This window comes from Neodiprion pinetum, chromosome 4, assembly GCF_021155775.2.
Source record: "Neodiprion pinetum isolate iyNeoPine1 chromosome 4, iyNeoPine1.2, whole genome shotgun sequence".
Lineage (NCBI taxonomy): Eukaryota > Metazoa > Arthropoda > Insecta > Hymenoptera > Diprionidae > Neodiprion > Neodiprion pinetum.
The window spans coordinates 32,363,334-32,371,100 of NC_060235.2; the positions used below are offsets into that span (position 1 = coordinate 32,363,334).

Below are 7,767 nucleotides of genomic sequence, written 5' to 3' on the forward strand. Positions count from 1 at the left end.
GGTTATAAGACAGCCCGAAAGTAAAGATATGTGGGACTTGTATTTGTATTTGGCAAATCTGTGAAACGTAGAAAAAATGTTTACATCTAAGTAGGTGTTTGTTCTTATGAATTTGAATAATTTAGCATGACAGGCACGTACGTACAATTACTGCAATTTCAGATAAAAGTGACGTTTAACGAATGATTTAGAGGCCCAAACGGTTATGTGCCAAGCGTTGATCGATTGAATGCAGGCCCGCGATGTCTAATCATTCAATCGTTGCTCAACGCTAATTGGATGAAGGTACAGAGATTAAAATTAGATACCGAGCGGTCTACTGCAGGTTACAGATAAACGGTAGGATCACGTGGGTAACGTCTGTAAGTGTGCAGGTACCGCATCATCAGCTGACTCGAATCTCGTCACATACCTGCCCGCAGTCTTTAAACAGCAACTCTTTCGATTTAATGAGCCGTTAACAGCTGCTTCGACAAGTTATGGTTATTTTAATTACGCATGTTAATTCGGCGCGTCTGAGATTGTATCTCGAGGCGGTAAGATATAAGTTACCTACAGTATATACCTTCTTTTTCGCCCATTACAGGACTTGAACGGTATACGCCGTAGGCCCTCTAAGCTTTTTCCCGACAACGTGAGAACTCTCTTCCGCAACTTTTTCCAGCCAAGTATCTATCACGCGCGTACTCTGTATAATCCTCGTTGCAGTTTTCGCCTGGGATTCAACCGATCTTCCTATACTCACGGGCCTGGCCTTCGAGCTTCCGGGAAATAAAAGGACGGACAGTAAATTAACATATGATTAAAATTTTGCACTTACAGGCAGGAATTGCCATCCAAGACTGGAACAGCTCACTGGTGCTTTGATTGGTATCCATGGCTGAACGAAAACCCCGATGTCACTGGGTATAATACGCGGACATTTACTCTCGTAGATTCCCCCGAGATCTGGGATCTCCTCGGCATCGCCGGTACGAAGCGCGCGCTCTGTTTACACTCGAAATAAACACTGCGGAGTACGAGCGTGTCTTAGACGCGGTACTTGAGACGGATCATATTTATGTGTAGGCCACGAAGAGTTACAGGTTGATTGATAACTCGCAGCCCCGCAGATCGCGGGCAGACCAGCCGCGTGAATTTCGATACAAAGAGCTCACTCAGTCAGGGCCAATCAGCGTCGCGGCGCTCGTCAAATTACTGGCGACGATGCGACGCTTCGGTTTATCTCCCTCGTGCAGCGGGTACAAGCCTCCGATCTAATGCGTGTGTAACCCACACGTACAATCTCTGTGGACAACTTGGCTCTGAGAAGGCCGATCGCCTTTCTATTCCCACGATTAGGACTCACTCACTCCTATATGTATAGCACGCGTACACGTAAAGCCGAGCCGTTGACTTTGGCGTTCGAACCTATCCGTGCTATCGTGCCAACCGAACTTACGATTTGATCTCTTATGCCCCGGCATGACTGGTATTCATAATGTACATATGCATTCACACACAGTGTGCACGATAGCGAGGCGAGTGTTGTCTTAATTAACACCACTCGCTTCGTTTCATCCACGAAGCACATCTCATCTCATCTCCTCTCCTCTGCACATATCAAATCCCTCGCCGCTCTTTCAACACCGAGTTTCAATTTTCTCCGCGTCTCGTTTCGCCCCGCAGCTCTTGTCCGCAGCTCTCTGCGAATATTCGTTTATGGCTGAAGATATCGAACACAGATGTGACTGGGTGAGGAAAGAGAAAGAGAGAGGCATATTGATGAGTGTGCGAATACAGTGTCGGAGGAACATAACTGATCTCGAGGTGAAGACTTGAACATACGGTATTTTATATACGTGGCAGCTGGAGTGGATATTTGCAATTAATCAATAGAGATTTGCCGTACAACGATGACGCTAACCACTCGCCATTAATTACGAACGTTCAGGCGTTGAGAATTAATCACTTTTAAATTTTCAACGCGCTCACATCGCACGATATGCACTGTACCTTCGGATATACACTGGGAGAAATTTCTTCTTCGGTTTAAACATTTGTACAAAACAGACACGATTGGTATTATAATCGATTATAAAATGCCGATCAATTACCAACTGTTAATTGTTGAAATTAGCACTCTGTTTTATTTATTACACCATGGGGAGATTCTTCAAAGAGATAGACGATTACGTGACAACTTGGTACGCGAACGGTATGCATTATGTATAACTCGGCAACCAGAGGCCAGTAAAATCTGGCATTTTGCTATTTACGATCCTATACTTCTTTTAATTGACAGCATTTCAGTACTCGTTGACATTACTTTGGTTCAACTCGTCGGCGGATCGTCCTGATGGGCAAGGGAAACCAATAAAATAAGTAAAAAATTTACTGTTGCCAAAGTCGCTCTCGCGAAACTTTCGCCTTTTCATCTTGGTAGTCAGATTTTTTCGATGCGGAAGCTTTTTCATCTGGTAAATAATATTCCGCCATTTCAAAATCGATACCGTATAAAACTCAACGGTACCAAAAGAAAAGGGGGAAAAAGCACATCGTACTTTACATCAGGCACTGATACCCTTGTTCGATTGCTGCAAAAGGAGATAAAGTAAAATGGAACGAAATGGAAGAGAACGAAATGAAATCAGACGAACTGTAACGATCAGGAGCAGTTGGCACGCCCCATTTATTCTTGCCATTTTCAAGTTTCACACCGAGGAATCGAGCGCAAAAAGCCTCTCGAAGTGCAGCGCCGCGATTCCTGCCTGTTGACAGCCTCAGGGAACCACTAATTGAAATCTCGTAAGGCTGATGAAGCAGTCGGGTCGCGCCATAAAGCGTCCAAGTATTAATAATGGCGTAATCAATTACAACCCTCTCGAAGGCATCTCTCTGCCCTTTCCAAACGCCGCTCAACCCGGGGCTGCAGTAAAGGGTCGTAGAGACGCGCCACCGCCAACACCGCGACGTGCCTCAAACCAACTCGTAAAACTCATCTGCGGTCATCCTGCGGTTGTGGGGGCATCGGATTCACCGCGACCCCCGGACCTCCCCCATCTCCGCATCCAAATCTGCTCTCTCACGCGCCGAATTTCGCTGGTCGGTATCCATGAATTGTATTGCCAGTTGTTGCAGAAAGTTGGTGGAAATAATCGAACCGTGGAACAAAATATTACTTGTCCAAGTACTTTCCACATTTCGCATATCCTGCATTAATATAATCACGATCAATGCATAATGGGGTGAAGCGTTGCGTCCACGTCCTGAGTAAAGAATCCTGAAGGAGGTAGGCGAAAGCGAGAGTGTAATTTTGGGTACGGTATGACACGTTAAGTAACATCCGTGCGAGACAGGCGACTAGGATATCGCGAGCGGATAGAGAACTCGTCGTTGAATCCGATCACAAGATGAGGACAAAGCTAGCCCGTGCAGGAACGTCACGCTCGGCGGTAATCTGGACCAGGGAGGATTGATTCGTTGATGGCCGAAGCGGAGGTAAAGAGGAAGAGAAATGATCGGGATTGGCTGCTGATCACCGATCGCTACTCACTGATCACCCGGACCGGACTCATACCAGGAAACACGTTGGAGCCTCTTATGGCAGCGCGGCTTTCTTGCAAGACGTCTACCGGCCCGCCTGCTCCACCATCCACCGTTCAACATCCGACATAAACCATCCACCGTCAACGCTCCTGCAGGACCGCAGTAGGTACGCCAACAGTGCTGCTAACCTTTATAAAACCGGGTAACAAAGCCGGTGGCTCAGCCGCGTTCCTCCGGGTCTAGTCTAGGGACAAGAATGAACCATTCGATCGACGTAAGAAGATTTGATCCGGTCGCGACCTTGCCTCGACATTTTACTTTTTTTTCTATCTTTCCGCCGCCACTTTACTAAAAAAACGATAAAAGTATTCGGTGAGCTTCGATTCATCCTCCATAGAACTGAATTTTTTTTCACCCTGAAGCCTCCAGGCCACCTGGATAATCGTCTGCTCGATGAACTATAAACTTTTACAAATATTCAAATAATCGGTGAGACTTGCTTTCGGTATGCCATAAAATGAGCGGGGATGTCGGGCAGTTCTTTTTCGAATAACGTAGGGAGATGCAGTTTAATAAGAGAATCATTACCGTTGACGGACAGCACAATCATCGAACCAAAATTTTCACGACGGACATTTATTGAGGGAAAAAGAACGAGCTACCCGAGAGGCGTTATAGCTACCCTCCGGCGGAACCAGGCGAGTTTCAGAGAGAAGCGATGTGCGTTGTAATGAATTCGTAGTTCCGCTGTTGACCCGGGCTCGGTCGACCTGTGATGCAGAAGTAACCTGAGACCGCGGCACGGTAGATCCTATCGCTGCTGACAACTACGTTAGCGAGCCGAGAAGCGGTTCGCCGTAGGTCGTAGAGACAGCCGCCTCCTGCTGCCTTCGTGGACTGTTGTGAACTCTTCGCGGACTGACTAACTCTGCCAGGCGAGATAAAACAAGCGAGAATTGCACTGTCCACGGCCATCCGCGAGGTTCGCGAGTCGGATCTCGACTGTGCCCTGCGGGAATTGTCCTCGCGTTTTTTGATGTTGCCTTAAACACTTCTGGATTCTCGTCCTAGGTTCAAAGTCTGCAGAATCGTGAGAATTAGCTCTCTAACAATGTCTAAAATCCGTGATCATTAGATTTTGTCAGATGGTTATGTAGGCTGGTCAACGTGTTCGTGGTCCTTAGCGGGTGAAGTAACTTCCAATTACTTGTAAACATCAAGGTATAAGAAGTGATTTTATTTCTGTTTAATACAGTTATAGAAAAGAAACAGCACAAAGCTATTTTTTCACAACGATGGCCTACTTTGGGTTCATAAATTTTCTGTATCTAGATCAAAGCCCGTGACGAAGCTGTGCCTCAACGTCTAACCGAAAACGTTCCTGAAACTGAAATCACGAGAATCAGAAGGCGAGGGTCGCGCTTTCAAAACCAAGTCATAAATAGTCGAGAGAGTATGAAAGGGAGGCTGTGGATGAATCCTCACGGTGGGGGCTCGACGGACTGTCGACTCACAATCAGTGGGCTAAACAAAGCTTCACACTTGATTACCATCTAACAGATGCCAAGCGGTAATTGTATTTATATGTTCCATTCATATTTTCTACCTGACCAATAGCACTTATTGTGAGTAACGCTGCAATACGTGCGCATTGAGCATCGTGAGAATCGATCAATGAAGCGTGCACTTTTTTCAAACTTTGTGCCCCGAGTACCTCGTATCCGCATCAAATATTCAGATAAATTTATTTCATGCGTCACGTTTTTGCGCCTTCCACGTAGAAACGGTTGGATTCAGAAGAAAAGATCCATCTACTCCCGGGTAATCGCAGCATCCAGACGGCGACGTTGTTGGAGCTTCGTTATTCGTCGTAAACGTATAAGCGTCTGTATATAGGCGAGTATATATGCACGCGTGTACCGAGACGAGGTCGTAAAGTTTCGCAGACTACACATTGTAGCTTAAGCTCGGTTGGGGTGGAAGTAAGGGTGTAACTATAAGGGCGGTGGGGTGCAAGCCAAGGCAGAGCAAGGCAATAACGTACTAGTTTTACTGGCAATTTTACTCTACTCTACTTAACTTTACTTTACATTTGCGTTTCCTTACTTCGCTTTGCTTGTCTCGACTGCGGAGCGAGGCGCACAAGCTCCACTTTTTAATTTTGTAAATTTGAGCGTGATTCAACAGTTTCACGCAGGAAATTTTTTCGTGCCACGTGCGTTTAAGGGCTGCACTGAGATATACGAGGTCACTTGGTTGATTACAACTTCGATGATTGGTTTTCTAATGATCATCTAAAACCGGAGTGTTTTGAAAGGGTTTGAAAACACATATTTCAGTGTGCAGAGAGTTTGGGAAGCAGAGATTGGGTCGATTTTTGAAATTTCTGTTTGGTCACCTGACCATTAGCTTTAGTACTTACCGGTAAAACATTGCAAGAGTAGAACGAACGTATAAATTCAATAGATTTCATGTATTAGGCATATTTGTGACCGGGAATGACGGTGTGGCAAAGCAAACCAATATTTACTCATTCGCCACTTGTATATTGAAATACGACTGATTATTACCGACTGAACCACCATTACCAATAAATATAAATTTTTCTACCAAAGTGGTTTTGAAGAAGTCTGCGATTACTCGGTAAACGTACGGTGCACGATCAACAACCTTGAATTTTCAAGTTTGTACACGAGTTCCAAGGTGTTTTGCAACACTGGTATCACAAAGGTACGCTGTACCCAACTTCAGACTAGTACTCGAAAAAAACCACTCGGGTTGCAACAATTTCAATTCGCAATCCACGACTGATTCTGTATGTGCGATGAAAACACTTGTCCACAACTCTCGATGCATCCTGCGAATCTAACGTATAACGTACGACCAGCTCAGGTAGTGGCGCCACACTTCCACTGACGTATCTCGACGTATCTCAAGGTATTCCACGAAGATTTCTGCGACAGTGCTAGTTTACACGTCGACGGCGAGTAAGGTACAGCAATGAAAAGGTAGTGCCTACCCGTAGGCAGCAAAGAGGCAGAGCTATTACCGGAGAATGGTCGCGTGGAATTGGCCCACAGTGTAGAGGTGCGTACCAGGCTTGAAGAAGCTGTACCTACCCTCGCACTGCAAGTATCGAGGTACCCGACTGTCGCATGTGTGCGATCCACCATAAGCTGCGGGGCAACCAAGCTTGAGCATGACAAATATTGGCAGTGGCGGCGGCCAGAGACTCATCAAACAACTCCCGATGGGACTAGAGCTCCTTTGCTCGACGGTGTGCGCCCACTCGCGTGTTATACGCCTAGGTACCCAACGAGTAGGTACAATAATAGCTCACAGGTATTACACGCGTTTACCAGACGCAAAGAGCTAGACGCTGCGCACCGGTAACGCTTATGCACTTATATGCATTCGACCCGGGTCGACACGCTCTTCAATCACCGCTTATGCAGTTCCGCCTTGTTCTTTGAGCTCTAGTGCGTAGCTTCTGCTCCTTCAGGACCCCGAGAATGTCGATAATAATGTTGTCGGAGAATCATTTGAAGATATTATTTTATTACGAGATATGTTCGATGGCGGCTTGTCGCACGGGACGTTGGAATTTTAGATTTTTGAATTCAATCAAAAATTGCACTGTGTTCAAACGAAAACCGTTGGCACACTACCGGGAAAAATGCAATTTCTTTAATCTGTAAACAGTATCGACTGTGTCACAGTTCCATTTTCGTGGAGTCATAGTTGAACCAAATGATTACGAATTTATGATGCAGATTGTAATATTTTTTTTCAGCGAAAATGGAAAGTCGAAATCGGCAGGGGGCTGTGCGATAAAGAACATTGATAGCCGAAGCGTTTTCGGAGGAAGAGAGGCTGGGGCAAACGGTGGGAAGATGAAACGTTGGTTGGAGGGAGGAGAGAGGGGATCGAGTGACCCCTGAACGCAGCTAAATCAACAGAGTCGATCTGGCTGTGAGCAGTGTGCCCACCGAGCCATTATTTGCTTCTAGATTTATGAGTTTGTGAAATACCATAAGGCATAGGAGGCATACACTCGAGGTCTTCTCATCGGTTCGTTGGCGTACCGACAGACGCGTTATTACACATGTGTATCGTAACCACGTACACGTCAATTCCATACGGTGCGACGTGCCACGAGTCCGACGCAATAGACGACCAGGCTCGCCGCTTCAGAGAGAGAAATAGAGACAGAGAGAGAGAGAGAGAGAGAGAGAGAGA

The 7,767-nt window shown here is 46.1% G+C and overlaps 1 protein-coding gene across 7 annotated transcripts in view; it reads right to left on the bottom strand.

The window, feature by feature from the left end:
• LOC124216791 (protein trachealess) overlaps positions 1–7,767 on the bottom strand; it is a 179,049-nt gene that overhangs the window by 83,634 nt on the left and 87,648 nt on the right. Inside the window, exon 1 of one of the 7 annotated variants that reach the window (XM_046621755.2) lies at positions 821–897. The exons of the other annotated variants lie outside the window; for them this stretch is intronic. The gene's annotated coding sequence lies outside the window, so the exon portion shown is untranslated. Of the gene's footprint in view, positions 1–820; positions 898–7,767 lie in introns of those variants that run through there. 7 annotated transcript variants of the gene reach the window in all.